Raw genomic sequence first — 22,693 nt, 5'->3', positions numbered from 1 at the left:
CGATATTTCTTTAAGTAACGCGAGATTTCAAAGACCACTCCTACATAGACTTAAAAAAAATATTTCACTTAAATGTAAAACCATCTATTTTATTTTCTCAAGTGGCTTACAATTTTAACTCACATCTGTTCTTTCTGTTTCATTTATATTAATATATTTTTTATGTATATTTTTATTAATTAAATATACAATTTAAGGATAGTTTTTGTTTTAACGTTTTAAATATACTGCCTCTGGTATAATTTATTATCAGTTATTTTGTTTTAATTTATGTTCATACTTACACATTAGTAATAATTATACTTAACTGAGGTCGTTAAACTTAGTTGCCTGTTCAACCTACTTCCCATTTATTACCCATATGGCACCCATATAACATACCCCATTTGGGCTGGCTCATGTGGGTCCTACTTGGCTAACCCAAGTGGGTCCCAGATTGGATGGCCATTGTAAGCCCATGCCCACTTGGAACCCCGATAGCCCATGTGGGGCCCACATACTGGTGTTTGCTGGGATGTTAATCAGCTGATGGTGATGGAAGCAGATGAGCGTTTTTCATCATGGTTGTTGGTGATGTGTTGGTCGTGAACGAAACGGCTCTTAGAGCCGACTCTTTGAAGTGAACGACACGAACGTGTTTTTTTTTTCTTTCTCTCACCCTCTCTCTCGCACTTTTTTTCCACTTCACTCCGCACGCGAGCCTTGTGCTTTGCGCTGGGAAGAGGGGGGAGGGGCGGTAGTTACATACGCAGTAGCACAGTAACAGAGCAGGAGGGAGAGAGAGAGAAAGAGAGCCAGGGACAACAACGTCACATTAGAAAGGTATAGTGATCATCCACAACTATTTTCAATTGCGGATGATAAAGGATTCAGAAAGTTTATTCATGCAGGCCCATATGACAGAGAATGTGCATCTTCTTTTTGTTTTCATATTTTAATTTATATTTGTGTTGTGGTTTGCAGTGTTTTGTGTTGTTTCACTTTAAATTTGTTTAAAATCAAAAGCTGGAAATTTAAATAGTTAGAGGTTGAACTGTGACTAGTTGTTTTTTGTATTATATGATTTATTTATTACATTTTATGTGGAGAGAATAAATAAAAGTATATTTACGGTGACCGCTAGAGACAAAGCACGTACAAACCCCAAAACACGTAAAAATTCTAAAACACGTAAAAACTCCATACCACGTACAAACTCCGAAGCACGTACAAAACACTACAGAAGTGCTCCAGGATGCTAGGCACAGTGTTGAGCTTTTGTTACCTAGTGGCTACACAAGCCAGGAAGTACCAACGACCGGATTTGGTGTGAGGTAAATGAACAGTTTTTGGAATTATTTGAATATATATGAGTGCTTGTGTATAAATACACAAACAATACACATATGCTTTTAGTTGTGTAATTTAAGTGATCTAGGTAGCTCTGTTATGGAAGTTCAGTTAACGCTAGAAATGGGTTTTTGGAGTTTGTACGTGCTTTGTCTCTAGGGGCCACCATATATATTTATATATAATCATATATAAATAAAACCACGTTTCTTTTTTTACATTAGTAATTCCTTTTGTGCATAATTTTATATTGTTGTTAATAATAAATTAATTAAAGCAACAAAACAACCTGAAGAGCTGGTTGGGAGCCGAAAGAGCCGGCTCTTTTTAGTGAGCGGAATCGAAAGAGCCAGTTCTCTAAAAAGAGACGAAAATCCCATCACTAGTTGTGTAATATGCTGGTATTGATATGATCAAAAATGAACTGAGTTGTTTTGTATTCTATAGAAATTGTACATCTAATTAATAACAAGGCTTTCTGCTGATGTTATTAATTAAAAATGTATTGTTTTATTTTTAAGCAACAACTTTGTCACGGACCCGGTTCCGGGGACTCGGGGTCCGTGAACAGTGTGGACCATTATTATTATTATTATTATTATTATTATTATTAGCATTATCATTATTTGGATTGTCTTTATTATTATTATTATTATTATTATTATTTTGGTGTGTTGTCTGCACTGCCTCTGATCTCTGCCCTCATCTGTATGTAGGCAGGTTTGTGTGTGTTTGTGTGTTGCTGTTTCTGTGGCCAAGTTACAGGCATCTTCAGGCCTGAGGGGCGTGGCCTAGCTCGAGGACTGGCCACACCCGAAGCCCTTGCCACACACCTGCTCCTCATCAGGGCTCGTCGGTGGAACTATTTAGAGGAGTGATGGAGCTTCCACCGACGCTGGATTATTGCGTTTGACTACACGTCAGTCTTCAAGCACAGTCAAGTGTGAGTGTATGCCTGCTGGGATAAGTGTTTAACGGCTGCCTCTATGGTTTTCCCCTCAGGAGAAATGTGGGATGAGAAGGAGCAGTGAGCACGGGGAGTGCAGGGACACTGGGGCAGAGAGCACTACACGGAGACTTTTGGGAAGAAGACACTACACGGGAGTCTGGGAAACTGGGGATTTATTGTCATTTACCTCACCACCTTGTAAATAAACACTGTTGCACTGAAGAGTCCGGCGTTTGGGTCCTATTTCCCCATCTCCCCACGGTCTGCCAACACAGACCGTGACAAACTTTTTAGCATGCAATCATTCCATGCTGTACAGGACAGATTTGTAAACTGTGCATACAAAAATAGACTATTTTACAAAATTGCTCATTCAACAAATGTAAATCACAGTAGATTTTTTTTGTTGTAGGTGCACTGTCACAACTAGAAATGTGGGGGGAAGTCCTCAAAATTGAAGGCAGAACAGGAAAATACATGGAAATAACAATTTTCCTTTAAGCACATCAGTAAAGGTCGATCCGGATACTTGATAACTGGTGGTATAGGTATGACATGAATTTGAATCTCAATTATCACAGGTTTTAATTGGGAGGCAACATGCAGATATACAGGAGGACTATAAACAGCAATTCCTATTGCATACAACTGTTTTAGAAAATACCAACAACACTGTTAATTTATCACTTGCTGGTCTATAGACTTTACAGTGTGGATGGATGGAAAATCCATATGGCTCCACTCTGGCTGAATTGGTGCTACAAACAACTCTGCGCTCAGCTTTCCTGGCTGTGTGTGGATTTATACTTACACATCCAAATTTTAACCCTATTTTTCTTCCTTTCAGCTGATTGGTTAATTTCATGTCAGTCACCAATTAAACAATCCAATCAGAGAACATCTCCAGAAGTTGATTCTGTTCATCTGGACGTAGTGTTTTCAGTGGGAGAAAATGCTGAAAGCGCTACGTCCAGATGAACAGAATCAACTTTTGGAGATTTACTTACCTGGATGATTGAGCATGCATCAAGACAATCAGATAACAGATAGGTTTGGCTGTTGGAGGGCTGCATTACGGAGCTTCAGGTCCTGGAAGAATAAATTCCCTTTTACATACCAGACCAGCATTTTTCTTCATTACCACAAAGGAAAACAGTCTGTGCGTGTCAGAGTTCAGTGGTTTTTGTGTCACAGGGCTTATTATATGTGCCAAAATCTGGCCAGGGACCATCACATCACACTGCTATCATATTTTTCTGTTGCTATCAAGTTTCTTTTTTGAGATGTTGTTACTTTTATGACAGATGTAACGAGAAATCTTCCAGAAAGTTAAATTTTTTATTCTAATCAAATATTTGATTCTGATAACAGATAAAGATTTTTTTAACTTTTGTTCTGCTATGATAGTTTATACAAATTTTGGCCAATACCTATTTATTTTAACCCTTTAGCCCCCAAAATGTCGCCAGCGACAGGTTTTTCCAAACCTGTCTCGTCAAGCCTGGACTTTTAGAAGAAAAGAGATGTCTGAAAATGAACCATAGGGTCAAATACTTGATTTTGTTCAGTGTTTTAGAGTTGTTAATTTGAATTGACTAATTTAAATATTTTATTCATGTACATTTTGATTGCCTTCAGTAAAAATGGCAAAATTTCAATTTCTTTTTTTTTTCTGTTATTAATCCTTGATTACATTCATATAGTATACAGTAGAGGAAAAAACCTACCAGATGTATAAAGTAGTAGTAATACTGAAAAAAGGGTCAAAAGCACACACACTCACAGCTGATTTTATGACACTTTTACAGCTAAAACAATATATAATTCCGGTTATCCTGCGTAACATTATTGGGGATAAAGGGTTAAGGAACCGCAATTAATTTATTTAGTTTAGCTTGTGTTTACTACCATATGTTATTTTTATCACCACACAGTAAACATTAAGTAATATGTAAAGCGTCCATTTATCCTCCATTCCGGTGCATTATCTTAAGCTTAGGCTGCTGCCCCTCGACCCAATCCGGTACTAAGTAGAGAGGCCCAGACTTTGCTCTCTCCAGGCACTTGGCCCAAGGCATTCCCAGGCCAGCCGAAAAACATTGTCCCTCCAGCATGTCCTGGGTGTTCTGGGTCTCTTCCTGGTGGGACGTGCCCAAAACACCTCACCAGGGAGGCATCCTAACCAGATGCCAGTATCTAATCTGTCCTATAATATGTTCCCCTCAGGTTGCCATGGTAGCAGATACAGGGGGAACAAGTGTAGACGATGCCACAAGAAGGATGATGAAATTCCTCATATCACCTGAGCTGGCTGTGGAGTACAACATGCTTGGCCGACGTGGGAAAAAAAAGTTCAGAGATTTGCGTCTTTTTAATGTTGTGTATTAGGGCTGGGCTATATCATACCGTTCACAGTAATACCGGTGTAATTTTGGGCAACGATAGGAAAATGAAATATCGCGATAGAATGTGGGTAAAACGCGCATGCGCAGTGCCTATGTTTACATACGCACATGGCGGCGACGCAGAATGAGAAGAGTGAAAGTGGATCGTTAAATGAAACGGATGAACCAGAATTGGTTTGTAAAAATGCTGCAACTTCAGTGGTGTGGAACTGGTTTAGCTTTCGTCCATCAGATACACAACAAAGCACTATTTTTGGTAGAGCATGCTAGCGGGCCATCGTTATTACCGTGTTGTTTGGAAAATACGGCACACTTAAAATCAATCCTTTGATTTTTCTGAAAATCGGCAGTGCCCCTTATAATCCCGTGTGCCTTATGTATGAATTCTGGTTGTGTTTACTGACCTCTAAACGATTTTATGTGGTACATGGCGCTCGAAAATCTGTCAAATGTTTTAGTACGACTTTGCTAAGCTACGAACCCGCACCGCTTGATGGATTGTCAGAGCATTATGGCTATCGTCGGCGGGCCCCTCGCGGAGTGATACGTACTGTGCTTCAACATAATATCACCGTATTGTGTGTGTATAACCTCTTTTTAAGTTTTGTGGACATTATACATGGTTATGCTGAGGATATGTCGGCCAATTTCCACTGGAAATGCCTTTTGGTTAAACTGTCCGCAAGGAATTTGCACTGTTACTTTTTTATATAACTTTAATGCACATAAAAAACAGCTGCTTGTTTAAGTGAAAATACATTGATGGGGTTTTTTGCACTCATAAAGTTGTGGAGTTGTAAAGTATTTTGTCTAGTGTCAATTATATCGTCAGTTATATCGTTATCGCAAATTTTCAAATGTATATCGTGATAAATATTTTTGGTCATATCGCCCTGCTCTATTGTGTATGGTAAGTTAGTTTCACTTGAGACATTTGAACTTTAGAAAACTAAACTTTTTAAATAAATTGTTTGAAAGTGTAACTGAGATTGGTTATCATGCAATTTATAGATATATTTTTGAGGCAATAAAGTGAAATAAACATTGTTCTTTGCAAATCATCACCAAATTAAGTAAGCTAAGATTAACTTTACTTTGGCTTGCCCATTTTTCTTCTTCATTTGCAGAGGCACTGAAGAAGAATTATTTAACATCAAAAGTCAACTTGCAAGAAGCAGAGAAGGCTCTGTCCAAGTGGTTCACTGGAGCTAAAGACAGAGGAGGACCGAGGGCTGCAAGGGTACAAAATGGACTTATGGCTCTGTAAAAAAAACAAAAAAAGAAACCCTGCTGATTCAAGATAAGCTTTTGAGTTTTCCATCTGACTTTTTCTCACTGTTGCAACAGTTCTGAATATCTAAGGAATTTTGATGTAATTTGACATTTCTAGTTTTTTAAAAGTTTACGCACTTTGGAATACAGTTACGTAAAATCACAGTTGTTGGACAAAATAAATGTGAAAACTGTTGTTTTGTGTACCCTCGTGATTTTTGAAATGGTTTTATTTACAAACTAGTTTTTGTTTGCGGTCAGCTTTAATATATTTGGTGTCTTTGTGTCACAGAACCCATATTAGCCGTCTGAAAAATTGATTTTGTGACTGTTTTACTACATGGGGCCCACTCAGTGCCAGAAATTAGCCAATTCAAACTAGAAGTAAGATGCAACTACAGAACCCACTGATAATGCCATTCCAACTTTTTAGCTCATGTTTTCCTCATGTTTTACCCACTAACGGTGTGTTCACACCGAACGCGATAGGCGCGAGCGAAAACGCCCCAAACGCCCCTAATTTGACGCGTGCACATTCGCACCTCGACGTGTGTCCAACAGAAATCCATCGCGCCTCAAAATTGCATATTTTGACGCGCGTGAACCGGAAATGTGGGAGGGATGTGGGAGGAAGTTGTGCCAGACAGTATCTTTGCAAGATGGCAGCTGTCGAGCTAGCGCTTGAAGAGAGAGTTTCCCTTCTCTATCTACTGTGGAGAGGAGAGCAGCGGGGAAAAAGACGTCCTCGCCGTACCTGGGTCCATCAGGTCCTCCAGAGGCGTGAGCACTTTGGTGAGTTTCACCATTTGCTCCAGGAGCTGTGCCTGGATGACGGCCGATTCCACCGTCTTTCACTCGGCCAGTTTGAGGACCTGCTGTCCCGCGTCGGTCCCAGAGTCGCCCGCCTAGACACCAACTACAGGCGCTCAATTCCACCTGCAGAGCGCCTGTCCATCTGCCTGAGGTTAGTAAAAGTGTTTAATACGGTAGTCCTTTATTGATACCTGTGCTAATATATGCTAAACTATCGTTTATATACTGCTAACATGGATGTGCTATGCTAACAGTGAATGCTCTCGGTGTTTACTGAAAGCAAACTGTGGTACGGTGACGACTGTATTTTTAATATTTCTAGTGATACTCGAAAGTTCTCATCAAGTCCCGATTTAATTCGATTTATGCTGTTATCGGTGTTTTCAATGATAGCATGGCTGTGGTGTCTATCAGTGCATGCTCTCTGTGTTTGCTGATATCAAACAGTGGACCACTGTGCACTAATCTTTGTTGTGATACTCTCCTTTTTTTTTTATTTAGACCTGGTTTAATTCATGTATAGCTGAATTTTTTTATATAATCCCCGCAGACTGTTTTAGATATTATCTAATAATTATAGTGTATATTAGATAATATCTAATATACACTATGTAATTATAAGGATAATTACATAGTGTATATTAGATAATATCTAAAATATTTGTAATTGAAATCTAACATTACCAAAGTGTTTTGGAATTTGAATAATGTATTTTGTAACTGCAGTACACATCATACTAATTTTAAACAATTTTGTCCAGGTTCCTTGCCACCGGGGACTCCTTCAGGACTATTGCGTTCAGTTTTCGAGTTGGTGTGTCTACCATGAGCCAGATCATCCCCCAGGTAGCGACAGCCATCTGGGACTGTCTAGTGGATGATTTCATGGCTGTGCCTTCACTGGGAGACTGGCAGTCCATTGCAGAGGAATTCCAGGGCGCTGGCACTTCCTCTCTGCTGTGGAGCTCTGGATGGGAAGCACGTCCAGGCGAAGGCACCCCCAACTCAGGATCCATGTTCCACAACTACAAGGGAACATTCTCCATTGTTCTCCTTGCGGTTGTGGATGCAAGGTATCGCTTCCGAGTTATTGATGTTGGGGGTACGGGAGGACCAGCGACGGGGGTATTCTGGCCAACTCCACCTTTGGTCAGGCTCTTCGGGCTGGGACTCTCCATCTGCCTCCTGACCAGCCTCTACCTGGTGGAGAACACCGTGGAGCCCAGCCCCATGTGTTTGTGGCTGATGAAGCATTCCCGCTGCGGCGTGAGCTCATGAGGCCTTTCCCTGGACGCCTCCTCCCTTTAGAGAAGAGGATCTTTAACTATCGCCTTTCCAGGGCCAGGATGATAGTGGAGGGTGCCTTTGGTGTCCTCTCCTCACAGTGGAGGATGTATCAGCACTCCATGGAGCTCCGTCCTGAAATTTTGGAGAAGTGTGTGAAGGCAACGTGTGTTCTCCACAATTTTCTGCGCTGTTTGGACGAGAGAGGGGCACCTGCTGTGAGGAGTGTGGCACCTGCTGTGGTGGAGCCGTTGCAAAGCCTGGGCCGTGTAGCAGCAAACAACTCATCCAAAGAGGCTGTCCTGGTGAGGGAGAAGTTCATGGCCCACTTCTCGGCGGAGGGAGCTGTGACTTGGCAGCCAAAGGAGTAGCCTGTTTGAAGTCCGAGTGACTTCCTCACAACGGCTCTTTTAAGAGCCACCCACAAACCTGTAAAGAGTGTTCCTGCCTTTTTAACATTTTCTTAATAAATGGAGCTCTACTCCAAAATAAAATAACCTCTCTTTACTCTCTTAAATAACTTGTCTTCACTATGTTCCTATATACTGTGTGATGCAAAATTTTGGGCAACCTTATTAATAGTCATTATTTTTCTGTATGAATCCCTGTTACAATTGAAAATGTCACTTGCATATATCATATAGGAGAGACACACATTGATATACACTAAATTTTCATTTCATTTGTCTTTTTTAAGTTGCCAATTTATGCACCTGCTTGATTTTGTTTAAACAGTTATTCCACACTTTATGTAAATCCAGTGAACTTCTTTGCACTTCTCAAATGTCACTGTGTGTGTCTCCTGTATGATATATTTAACTGACAATTTTTATTGTAACAACCCACGATTTCTACAGGAAAATAATGACTTTTACCAAGGTTGCCCAAACTTTTGCATCCCACTGTATTAGTATATTTTGTGATTAGTATAATAAGAAATACATTCTACATGTGTCAAGTCGGGTGCGAATATTTGCTGTGTAGTAAAACTGAGACATTAGTCATTAAAAATGTTTATTTGAAAAAATATATAAATTCAATAACAACAACATTAAACATAAATATATAAAATTTAACTATTTACAGAAAGACAGGAACAAAAAGGACCCAGCTTGGAGTGGAAGAGCCTCAGGGAGAATGAGGAGAAAAATAAGAACATTGTTTCTGCCCTGGAGAGCCTGCTGCCTCATCAGAAAACTACTGATCGCTAGGGTCCAATGTTTCCAAATTTAACACAGCTGTGCTGCTTTCAAAAACTAATTTGTGCATTTGGAATTTCACAAATTCTCGTGTCTGAGGCGGCAGGCTCTCCAGAGCAGGAGCAAGGCCAAGGAGGAAATACTCCGTTGGAGACGGGCGTGGCCTCTTCAGTGACTCCAAGATGGCCAGCTCCACCGCCGATGGACCATCCTGGTACCCGTCCCTCGACCGCTTTTGAGCTGTCCTCCTCTGTGGGCCTGTAAAACACAGCACAAAACACAAAGAATTGAGAAGGCTGCTACTAGATTTTCATTTTCAAAATTGAAAAAAAGAGGATATGAACAGATTGGTTGTGAATATTTAGTAAAGGTGATCGCCAGGGAATCCAAGTGACTAAAAAGCTATCAGTGCTTGATGTACATACCTGTGGGTGCAGCAGCAGGAGTGGAGGGACCAGGGACTGGGGAGCCAGAAGAAGCATCAGGGGATGGCTCTGCTGCATAATCGGTTGACTCTATCAAGACAATATTAAATGTTAACAGGTTGAAAACAATAGTCATTCAGAAATTATATACAGTGGTCCCTCATTTATTGCAGCACATGAACAATAGTCGCAGTTCTCATAAGTTCATTCTCAAAGTGCAAACCTTTGTCGATTTTTAAACGTAAAAGTATTATTATGCTGTGCTTTTTCTCCGTCTGTGGCGCCACTTTTGTGCGCCTTTTTCCCTCGCAGTGCAGGTGTCTATTTCCGAATGAGGGTCATAGTTATGAGTGTCTTTGTGCTGTTTTTGCTATTGGACGTGATGGTTATCAAAACCAAACATGGTAAATTTGGCGCAGGAGACACGACACGGAGGAGATTTGTCAATCAGGCTGCAGAATGCAATGCGTATTGTTGAAAGCTGTATGGTGCACTAAAAAAAAATCAGCGAAAAGGCGAGGCAGTGACGGATGAAGTGCGGGACCACTGTATACTGTTTATTAATAAACAAAATATATTCCTATATGACAACACGCATAAATTAACTGCCTACATTAATTCATTGTAATAATAATAATGGATTGCATTTATATAGCGCTTTTCAGGACCCCTCAAAGCGCTTTACAATACCACTATTCATTCACTCTCACATTCATACACCGGTGAAGGCAAGCTACAGTTGTAGCCACAGCTGCCTTGGGGCAGACTGACAGAGGCGAGGCTGCCATATCGCGCCATCGGCCCCTCTGGTCAACACCAGTAGGCGGTAGGTGAAGTGTCTTGTCCAAGGACACAACGACCGAGACTGTCCGAGCCAGGGATCGAACCGGCAACCTTCCGATTACAAGACGAACACTCAAGTCTTGAGCCACGAAGGTATGTAAACATACCTTCAGACTGAAACTCCCCTGCTGCCTCTCCGGGCTGTCCATCGTCCTTGGGGGCGAAGTTCTCCACGGTCTGCACCATATTGCCGCTAGTCTCCCGTCGGGTGAGGAAGGGGTCCAGAAACCCCATGACCGCGTAAAATTTCCATCTCCTCCCCGATCCTGCTGCAGACCCACTCCTCTTCTCCTTCCATGTCCTCTTCTCCTTATTATACGTGTCCCTGAGGCTCTTCCACTTTTTCATGCAGATGTCCTCTGAATAAACACATTATCTTGTTAGCGGAAAGGTATTTGTACATCAGTGGGAAAATAGCGGGACAGTAGGCATGCTTGCTAGCTTTTGCGCAGCTTCATTGGGTCAGTCTGAAAATTAAAAAGAAGAACAAATGAACTTACCAGGTTGCCCGATCTCCTCACTTATGTGCCTCCAAGCTAGGTCCTTTTTATTCCTGTCCCGGTAGAAGTAGCAGCTAGCATCGTATAGTTCTGGACGATTAGCCACTGCGCTGATGAGTTTTTCCTCCATAATGAATGAAGAATGAAGGGCTTTGGTTTGATCTGCCCCTTTGACCTGGTTACAGCCACGTCACCAGGCTCCTGATTGGTTGACGCGGCGCGATTTCACGCTGGAGTTCAAATTTTTCCAACTCGAGCGGTAGAGGCGAAACACGCGTATGCACGAAATGCAACACAAAAACTCACGCGCGTGGTTTTTTCCGCAAGTCAAACGCACCAGACGCGGTACACTGACGCGCATTTCACGCGTTTTCGCGACGCAGATCTGCTTCCGAATTTTCGCCGGATGCGCAATCGCGTGTCATCGCGCTCTTTCCATTGACTTTACATGTAAACCTGATGCTCTGGCCGCCTCAATCGCGTTCGGTGTGAACACACCATAATTCAATTCAATTCAATTCAATTCAATTTTATTTATATAGCGCCAAATCACAACAAAAGTCGCCTCAAGGCGCTTTATATTGTACAATAGATCGCACAATAATAAATACAGAGAAAACCCCAACAATCATATCATATGACCCCTATGAGCAAGCACTTTGGCGACAGTGGGAAGGAAAACTCCCTTTAACAGGAAGAAACCTCCGGCAGAACCAGGCTCAGGGAGGGGCGGGGCCATCTGCTGCGACCGGTTGGGGTGAAGAAGGAAAACAGGATAAAGACATGCTGTGGAAGAGAGACAGAGATTAATAACAGATATGATTCGATGCAGAGAGGTCTATTAACACATAGTGAGTGGCTGGAAAGGAAAAACTCAATGCATCATGGGAATCCCCGGCAGCTCACGTCTATTGCAGCATAACTAAGGGAGGATTCAGGGTCACCTGGTCCAGCCCTAACTATATGCTTTAGCAAAAGGAAAGTTTTAAGCCTAATCTTGAAAGTAGAGATAGTGTCTGTCTCCTGAATCCAAACTGGAAGCTGGTTCCACAGAAGAGGGGCCTGAAAACTGAAGGCTCTCCCTCCCATTCTACTTTTAAATATTCTAGGAACAACAAGTAGGCCTGCAGAGCGAGAGCGAAGTGCTCTAATAGGGTGATATGGTACTACAAGGTCATTAAGATAAGATGGGGCCTGATTATTTAAGACCTTGTATGTGAGGAGCAGGATTTTGAATTCAATTCTGGATTTAACAGGAAGCCAATGAAAGGAAGCCAAAACAGGAGAAATATGTTCTCTCTTCCTAGTCCCTGTCAGTACTCTTGCTGCAGCATTTTGGATTAGCTGAAGACTTTTCAGCGAGTTTTTAGGACATCCTGATAATAAAGAATTACAGTAGTCCAGCCTGGAAGTAATGAAGGCATGAACTAGTTTTTCAGCATCACTCTGAGACAGGATATTTCTAATTTTAGAGATGTTGCGCAAATGGAAGAAAGCAGTCTTACATATTTGTTTAATATGTGCGTTAAAGGACATGTCCTGGTCAAAAATGACTCCAAGGTTTCTCACAGTGTTACTGGAGGCCAAGGTAATGCCATCCAGAGTAAGAATCTGGTTAGATACCATATTTCTAAGATTTTCAGGGCCGAGTACAATAACCTCAGTTTTATCTGAATTAAGAAGCAGAAAGTTAGCGGCCATCCAGGTCTTTATGTCTTTAAGACATTCCTGCAGTTTAACTAATTGGTCTGTGATACCTGGCTTCATGGATAGATAGAGCTGCGTGTCATCTGCATAGCAGTGAAAATTTATGCTATGTCTTCTAATGATGCTGCCTAGGGGAAGCATGTATAATGTAAATAGAATTGGTCCTAGTACTGAACCCTGTGGAACACCATAATTGACCTTAGTGTGTGAAGAGGACTCTGCATTTACATGTACAAATTGGAGTCTATTAGATAGATATGATACAAACCACTGCAGTGCAGTACCTGTAATACCTACAGCATGTTCTAATGGCTCTAATAGGATATTATGGTCAACAGTATCGAACGCAGCACTAAGGTCTAGCAGGACAAGCACAGAGATGAGTCCACTGTCAGAGGCCATAAGAAGATCATTTGTAACCTTCACTAAAGCTGTTTCTGTGCTGTGATGAGCTCTGAAACCTGACTGAAACTCTTCAAATAAGCCATTCCTCTGCAGATGATCTGTTAGCTGTTTGACAACTACTCTTTCAAGGATTTTTGATATGAAAGGAAGGTTGGAGATTGGCCTGTAATTAGCTAAGACAGCTGGGTCTAGAGATGGCTTTTTGAGTAAAGGTTTAACTACAGCCAGCTTGAAGGCCTGTGGTACATAGCCGATTATTAGAGATAGGTTGATCATACTTAAGATCGAAGAATTAATTAATGGCAGGACTTCTTTGAGCAGTTTTGTAGGAATGGGGTCTAAAAGACACATTGATGGTTTGGAGGAATTAATTATTGAAGTTAACTCAGAAAGATCAATTGGAGAAAAAGAACTTGAAAAATGGGGCCTAGGTGGGTTTCAGTGTACTTTGCCCAGTTGGGGCACATTTAGTTCCCAGATTTTACCAATATAACACCGAGATGGGCTTATAAAACGGGGCCATTATGGAACCCGCAGACAATCCCACTTAAAACCCACTTTTTAGCCTATGTGGTTCCCACATGGTACCCACAAAAAACTTGAAAGATGGGGCCCAGGTGGGCTTCTGTGTACTTTGCCCAGTTGGGGCACATTTAGTTCCCAGATTTTACCAATATAACACCGAGATGGGCTTATAAAATGGGGCCATTATGGAACCCGTGGACAATCCCACTTAAAACCCACTTTTTAGCCTATGTGGTGCCCACATGGTACCCACAAAAAACTTGAAAGATGGGGCCCAGGTGGGTTTCTGTGTAATTTGCCCAGTTGGGGCCCATTTTGTTTCCAGATTTTCCTAACATAACACCTATATGGGCATTTAATATGGGACCATTATGGAACCTGCGGACAATCCTATATGGGGCCAATTTTTCAGCCCATTTCCAAACCATATGGGCCCCACATATAAATGTTGGCTGGGTATTTAGCTCTTTAGTGCTTAAAGAGCCTCACTTCTTAAAGAGATAGAAAAGGTGAAAGAGAAAAGTAAGAGAAAAGAGATAAGATAGGAGAGAGGAGAGCCGGAAGTGGGGCATCTGATCTGGCATCCCATACCTCCGCGCCCAGATCGGGCTGTACCCTCTACATCTCCACTGCCTCCCACAAACAGGAAAAAGAGCTGAGGGGAGAAGAGCAAAACGTTTTTACATTCCTGCCTTATGTTTCACTACCATGAGGTTAACTGCACAGCCCCAGGAGGCCCTGAGACAGCTGTATCAGTCAACAAGGCTTCAGGTTTATCACAGTACAAATTATAGTGTTAGGTTTTCTACCCTTTTGATGCCCTCTGCTTAGGTAGCTCCACCACAGTTTGATCAATTCTGGGCATGTGTGTCGCGGATAGCTGACTGCCCAAGTGATCTCAGCCCTCTTTAACCACAGCCAGTGATTGGTCCACTCAGCAGTGTTAGCTAATTTTCTTATAGCCTGCTGCAGCACCTGTCCTCTGGCTCCAATCTCTTTAAGCAGTTTTGCTGTTGTACTGGCCCCTAACCTAAAATAGTAGTTCAGGTCGTATCTCTCTACAGAAACAGCTTAATTCCCTTTGTCCTGTGACGGCCAATATTTGTTAGTAATCTTCTAAAGCCAAAAATGACATATTCCCAAAATACAGGGTTAAGTGCTGTTAGAGCTCAGAGGGTTGACTTAACCCTCTAATAATCAATGTAGTTAAAATACTCAAAACAATGTTGTCAGTGGTAATGGGACGAAGCCACATTCAATGTTGATTTTAATTGGAAAATATGTGTACATAATCTAACATGCTTATTATTTGTGGGGACGTCAAACTTGAAATAATTACTGGTAGTGCAATTAAACATTTTCTGTGTTCTATGTATACATTATATGTACAAAACAGAAAAAATAATATTTGCATAGAGAATGAAGTTATATAACAGTGTAGGTGGACCAAGGCCAAGTCAATATTGAGCATCTAAGAAAATTATGAAAGTTTATACTTCTAGTAATGGAAACTTTCAGTCTCAACATAAAAAAGTACTACAAGTTCTCACATCTCAATAAACCTTTGATTTTTTATTTTACTTTTCATTGACAGTACTCAGTACAATTTCACCAGCCTTCATATTTCAAACTAAACAAACCACCTGTTTACAATAACAACTTCATATGAGAAACAAAGGGAAACAGACTGATGGGTTTTATGGATTCAGTTGCTAGCTGCGGGTCATATTCACCGTAACAATTTTAACAGTCTACACTCACTTTTTAAAGAATGTAGCAAATATGAATGCTGTACAAAAACATTCAAGTTAAGAACACAGAACTACTATTGTAGTTAACAACATAAGATAAAGTCTTTTTTTTACGTAACACAATGCATTTAAACAAGTATAAATATTTGTCTAACGTTTCTAAACAATCAAACTGCTGAAAATGAACATATCCTGTCTGTGAACAGAGAAGATCAGTGTGACATCTGGATGTATGGACCTTTGGTTCCACATATTTCTGAAAGTGTTCCTTGTAGACAGTACACAACTGCAGTTTTCAGACATTATATGTTACTTGTTTGTAACATGGAAAAACAATCATCACAACATCATAAAAAGACTTCCTCAGTGGCTGAAGGAGGTGGCACATCTGGCATGGCAAAGTGGTGTTGAAATTCACTGGCTGGCTCCCACGTGTCATCCCAGATTTTCCCACTGGAAAATATAATTATTGAAAGAAACAACACCAAAAACATTAATATCAGGTTGGGGATTACTTCGTGCTTTTTATGTTTAACACCAGAGGTGGAACATGATAAATACATTTCCTTAAGTACTGTACTAAAATGCAAATTGTCATTTTTATGGATATTTTAAGCTTCTGCTACACTATTTGTAATTTAGATGGCTTACAAACAAAACACTAGTGTACAGTTACACTCGACACATATGAAAGATTTAGTTATTGTTTTTCAGTTTAACATTTCATAATATCCTTTCTTTGAAGTGAAAATAAAAATTGTCCAAATGTGATAATTACTTTCTTTTTGATCATTCTAAAGGCTGTTGTTTTCTCTTTAATTTGTAGAGATGCATTGCTGTCACACAATTGTAATGCTAGAAATACAGGATGCAAAACAACTGAAAGCTTTCACAGTGTGATATTAGTACTTCTTTGGAAAGTTCAGAATCTGAATACTCCCTCCACTGCTTAGGCAATTTATCCTTTGGCACACATAAATCTGTGTAAGACATGGACATATTCTATCCACTTTGTCAGTGTCCTCATAGCTTTTATATATTTCTTACCATTAATGTGAGTGCTCTTATGGTCACAGCACAGTCCAGCTGGAATAATTCCCAGTACTTTTGCATCTAAGTGTGACACTACGTGTGTTTTCTGAACAGTTTCAAAAATACTTCGTACTAAATTTTTTATTTTATGATTCCACAAAGATGGCAAGAAACATTGCAATAATCCTTAATTGATTAAATAATCGAGATAGGATAAGAAAAAAAAAAAGCGAGAAGTAAGACGTGACAAAACACCTGGTTTTCCATTTTCATTTCTGCTCCGACAAGGTAATAGATGGAAACAGAACATTCCCAGAGAATGAAATATCAAGAGCTTCTTACCAAACAGAGCAAGGCAACCAACGCACTTTTACTTCTGCATTCCCCTAGACAGAAGGAATCAGAGAGGCAATTGTTAAATAACATGGTTAATGGATAGGTGTCTTCATAAAGCTTGTGTGTAATCCAGTGTGCACACCTGAGACACACACAGACCCATATAAACACACTTTAATAGATGTGTAGGTATGTGTATGTAAGGCATTTCCGTTTATAAAAATAATAATAATAGGATTTTGAAAAGCATGTATCCAATTGTGGCATTTACAAAAAATTATTTTGATCACAGGTTTAGTTTACTGCGTCCATCTGTTTTTGACTCTGGCTATGTTCTTTTCTTCTGAAAGTCTGAAGTACTTAAACATCATTATTGCATTGATTGCATTGAAGTAACATCATACACTGACATAATCAATATCATCCCATTATGAATTGTTAGAATTGTGTCCATTTAAACACTTCAAACTACACATGATTATCTACTATTTACAGTGAGACAGGGCTGGTAAGCATCTATCAGGATCTATAAATTGTGCTTTCTATGATCCTGATTCAACAAGACCAATTGAGGATACAGGCTTACACAGAAAACACTATGATCCTTCCTCATATACAGTCATTTCTATGATAGCCATGTAGGTTTTTGTAGCAAGATGTAGCAAATATTCAATGTCTGTGATTCATTTTGCAGAACTGTTTAAGAACAAACACATGAAATACAATCTTTTAATGTAATTCCATTAATCATTTCCCTTCACTAATCTCAAAAGTACATTTGAATTTCCCCATGTAGCACAGTTCATGGCTGTAGTGCATGGATGAAAACAACTTGAGATAGGCTTACTTTAAAAAGTCTACTGAAAAGCAACATTTTAAGTATTACCTCATTTATCGTGCTCTCAGTGACTGCTTCAAACTGGAACACCTTCTGCCTACTACATCTTCGACAGCCTAAAAAATGAAAAATTACATTTAAAAAAACATAAGAAATCAAGAAATCAAATATGAGTTTTCACTCAGAAAGTGAAAATCTGTAATGTCCTCCTGATTGCCATACTCCATTTGTCCTCTGGGGTCAAAAAGTGAACCCACCTCAATTGAGTGTTTTTTTTAAAGTACATACTATAAATTGTGAATCAGTTCTGTGTAAAACCTTAATTTTACTTAGGACCAACAAATTAACAAAAAAATTCACCCTTCATTTTGCAATTTAGGGCCACCACACCTTGTTTAGATAAATGCATACTCTATTTTTTGAGAGAAACTAAAATGTTCTCTCAAAGTGCATTTTAGTTTTCTCAATCAAATCAAGTTGAATTACAAAGTCCTCTTAACTAAAGTAAGGGATTGACCATATTTAATTATAGTCATTTTATAGTGTACACCAAAATGCGGCTAAATAACTAGTGAATGATACTTTGCAATGGTTTGTTAGTTCTCTAGGACAACATATGTATCATTTTCGGGTAAGAAACTTAAAAATCTCAAGACATACCATGCAAAGCAATACTTACTCTTTCTCTTCTTATTTTCATGTTGGCCACCCTTGACTTAAGGACTGGGAGATCGCGTGGCTAGCAGGTGGATGAAGAGACTGCAGAGATGGCTGGTCTGCGGGTTTAAAAGGTGGTGGAGAGTGGGAGAGGTTGTTTGTGAGGTGCTTCTGTCTCTCTTCTTTTTTTGGAAAGACTGGGAGCATGGAACAGAAGAAGGAGATAAAGGAACAAGATTGAGAACAAAATCAGTCTCTGTCTGCTCGTCTGACAGGCTCTTTGGGTGCTCCTCGAGGAGCCTAGAAGCTTGATGTTCCTGGGTGGTCATCTCAGGCTGCTCCTTGGCGAGGCTCTCTGCTTGCTTGTTGATCAGGGTCTCTGCCTGTTCTTCACTGGGGATCTCTGCGTGCTCTTTGATGTGGGTCTGTTTGTCGGCACAATGCTCCTTGGTGGCATTCTTGGACTGCACAAGCTGCTGTTCTGTGGGGGTATTGGGGTGCACTGGTGTGGAGGTTCCTATAAAACATATTTACTTTCATAAAAATATTTTACAAAAAAGGCCTTATATTTAGCAGGGACTACACTTTGGCTACGTTCACACTGCAGGCGAAAGCGCATCAAATCCGACTTTTTTGACCCTATGCGACCCATATCCGATCATGGTATGACAGTGTGAACGGCACAAATCCGATATTTTCAAATCCAATTTGGGTCACTTTCGTATGTGGTACTGAATCCGATACATAGCTGATATTTTAGAAAGTGTTAGGGTTCAATGTTGAGAGAAGAATCCATAAAAACCACAGATCCAGGCGTGTGCAATTTAGACAGTATTTTAATAAACACATGTGTGAGTCCGACCGCTGTGCAGATTTCAGCGTCGAACTGAACTTACAATCATGAGACAAGGTTTTATATGGGTACAATAACAAAGCCCCCCTCTTTTACAAAAATAGACAATAGTACAGCTTACGTCAATCCAAACCACAAACTGTTCCATGAACCTTTAACATAGCTCTAAAGAACATTGTCTTCGGGTCGGTGCTTCCCCTCTTCGCTGTCGCTTGTCGGGTGCACTTCCTCTAAGTACTTCGGCACACTTCTGCATTTCTGCCCTACCAAAATAGATTCACCATGGTGTGTATGTGTGTGTGCGTACACGTGCAAGGGCGCGTGCATGCTGTGTACTGCGTACGTGTCATGACCTCTCACTATTTGTCTGTCTGTGCGTGCAGAGTTTGCATCTGCTTTCTGAACCTTAGTTGACCTCAACTTAAGCAACTTGAACTTTCCCTATCAGTGATCCCTATATGTGTACTCTACTGAATTAATGTTTTGATCAAAAGCCTCTACTAAAAGCTTAAATCAAAGATAAATGCATACTAACTCTTTATTATGGCTTGCACTCGCTCTGCTTTCGGTTTCGCTTCTGCAAAAGCACACCGTTTCCTGTCAGCCTGCAATCAGCTTCTCCCCCACTGAAGACTATGTGTAAGAATATAAAACATTCAAAAACCTTTAAATTATAGATTCAACTGATTATAACTGAACCTGTAATAAAGACTAATATAATACCAATATATTTTGAACATCTGAGTGCATCTGAATGCAACATCACATGAAATGGTAATGATGATTATAAAATAGCAGCAAATAATAGCAGTAAAATATTTCTCCCCTTCACACTCCCACCCTCGACCTCTGGCACACCAGAGGTCGCCATACACTATGTTGGGTCACTCCTTGGCCCATTCAACTGCTTCCCTGTCCACCCCTGACGTCATGGACATTTAGGATCACTGTTCTTAGCTCTGACCCTCTCTTGGCATCCTGTGACTTAACAAATCAGACAACCTCATGTCATCTAAGTGGTCTTAGTTATAAAATGCCCGCTCCCACTTGAGAACACTTCATGCTTAAGTGGTCTCTGCTCCTCTTCTGGGTCCCACTCTAGTGGAACTCTGGCCACCTGCAAAGGAAACAAAACACTTTCTCCCTACTATGCTCTAAGTTACTCTGTTCCTCGATTGTTCTCAAAACATGAACCTAATTTCGTATTTGGTTTTTGACTTTTATTCCTATATAATCTTAAACATCACTCATCTCAATCTACAGCTTTCTAACAGTCTTACAGCACTGCTGTCATACGTTTCCTGTTTTTCCTTATCTGATCATCAACATCCTGTACACAAAACTGTCACTGCTGCAAGGGCCTCTCATCTAAAGTCACCTATCACAAGCAAAATCATCATAAAATCATTTTAACGGCTTATTCTACTAAAAGGATCATAAAAACAACCGCTTTAATCACTCAGTGTAAGCACATAGTTAATTGCTCCTAGATAAACTTCATCATAGCTAAAAGCTGAACTCTAACTGTATTTTGAACTCCCATTTCCTGGGTGATAACCTGTTTGAATCTATCCTTTTATTTCATTTTGCTGCTTTTAATGTAATGACTCCCTCTAACTTAAACTTTATCAGACTTAACCAACATATATAAGCTTTCTCCCTTTGCTTCTGTTTTCTGTATTTCTGTAACTGCTATTTATATAAGAGGACTAAGTTAGAGCTGCATCTGTTATCTCAATATTTTATATGTCACTCAGTTTAGTTACAAGCAAAACTCCTATTCAGTTCCTCTTTCTGTCATTTGTTATTGGGCCAACTCAAATTCAGTTAAAAGCTAAAGGAATTTCAGGCCCTAGGCCTCACCTATGTTTAAACCATATGTGTTTGTAAGCGTGAATGCTGTTTATCCTTCTGTTGCTCCAAGTCCCCTACAATATATCGACTGAGACATAACGCTCATCAAAGCTTATGACCTTCAACTGGACCGAACCATCAACTCTGTTAATGAGCACGATTGCAATGTGTAAGAAAAAATCATTTCTACATATATAATCTCCAATATTATTCATTTGAGTCAGCGAGACTTTTAACATCCTCATAAAAAGCTCTCCTCTACCCTAGAAATAAATCTATTTACTATCTGTTTCTAAAGCCTACATTATAACAACATTCTAGCATTATGTCACTGTTACAACTTATCCTAAAAATCAAAAGAAATCCCACATTTTCTACTCATAAAATCTTCACTATTTTCCCCAAAGCATATCCTTTATTCCCACAATTTCCCCTTTAAGTTTGGTGTATAACTTATTAACACCAGCAATTTATCTTCTAAACCTAATTCAGTTCATTTTAATCCTTTCTTTTAACAAGTCCTCAGTTTTACTATATCTAGATTATCAAACAACCCCAATCATTATAAAATCCTAGTAAAACCCCTTTCACATTAAACAAATTAAATCTTAAATCCCTCTCTTTTTTGACACATCTCATGTGGCAAAAAACTCAAAGTGCTCCACCCAAGCTTAACCAATTAAAAGGAAAAAAGGTTAGTCATTTCATTTCCCAGAACAGCTCAGCAATTCTCCTCTCCGGTGTTTTGCTCCAGCCCTGAAAACCTGTGTTTAAGGAACAAAATCAATTTAATCATCATGTCAAATCTCCTTCAACTCGTTGCTCCATGCAAGGTCTGGATCCTTGGAATTTCCTGAAAACAAAACCTGTACTTTACATTTCATACTCTCCCTCTATGATCCAGTCTGTGTCATGACAAAAACAAACTTAAACAGAACAGTTATTAATCATGTGTTACCTCAGTTAATGGTAACTTAAGTTACACCAAACAATGTTTCCCTTTTAGCATTTAGCATTCTATAATGTAATAACATGGTCTAACCCAAATCAACAAAGCAGAAATTCACCCAAAGGAACATCAGCATCCCCAGATTTAAGTCTTCCACTTCTCCTGTTTGTCAACCTTTTATTTATTTCCCCCCTTGGTCCAACCACTCACATTCACTCCCATGCATTCACACATGATATTTTTTGCTGATCTGCAGCCCTCCGCGCACGTCATCAGATGCTCCACATCAGCAAAATGAGCTCAATCATTTGTTGTTTTATTTCCTTTTCCTTTTCAGGAAAATAGTTCTCTATACTTTTGACTGGAATGAATCGATACAATCCTTCTTTAGACAGAGACTCGCCGCCAATTGTGATCTGAAAAGCCCACCTGATTTCGTACTTGGTAATTTTGTCAGCGCCGTCAGTTCACTGTCTTCCAGGCCTGCTTAGAACAAAAATGAAAAAGAGAGCTGATTATTAGCTCATCAAAGTACAAAACAAAATCACCTGACAGGTTTTTTCCTGAGTGCACTACTACAAAAATTTTTGGGCCCCTCTCAGACATATCCATGTCTTAATTAAACACCCTCTCTGGAAATAAAACAACAGCCTCAAAAATCTGAAACAATCTTAAATTTCACCCGTTCAACACACGAAAACCTCGTCAAAAGATCAAAGACCGTTTGCACAATGTCACCCTTCCTCACTTTACCATGTGTTCATCCA

The 22,693-nt window shown here is 40.0% G+C and overlaps 1 long non-coding RNA gene across 1 annotated transcript; it reads left to right on the top strand.

The window, feature by feature from the left end:
- Window positions 1–1,681: 1,681 nt before the first annotated feature.
- On the top strand, window positions 1,682–2,500 carry LOC120432890. Its single transcript, XR_005608167.1, has 2 exons — window positions 1,682–2,248; window positions 2,332–2,500. It is a non-coding gene; the product is annotated as an uncharacterized LOC120432890 (long non-coding RNA).
- Window positions 2,501–22,693: the final 20,193 nt, after the last annotated feature.

This window comes from Oreochromis aureus, linkage group 14, assembly GCF_013358895.1.
Source record: "Oreochromis aureus strain Israel breed Guangdong linkage group 14, ZZ_aureus, whole genome shotgun sequence".
Taxonomy (NCBI): Eukaryota; Metazoa; Chordata; class Actinopteri; order Cichliformes; family Cichlidae; genus Oreochromis; species Oreochromis aureus.
This window is presented reverse-complemented; position numbering and strand designations above follow the sequence as displayed.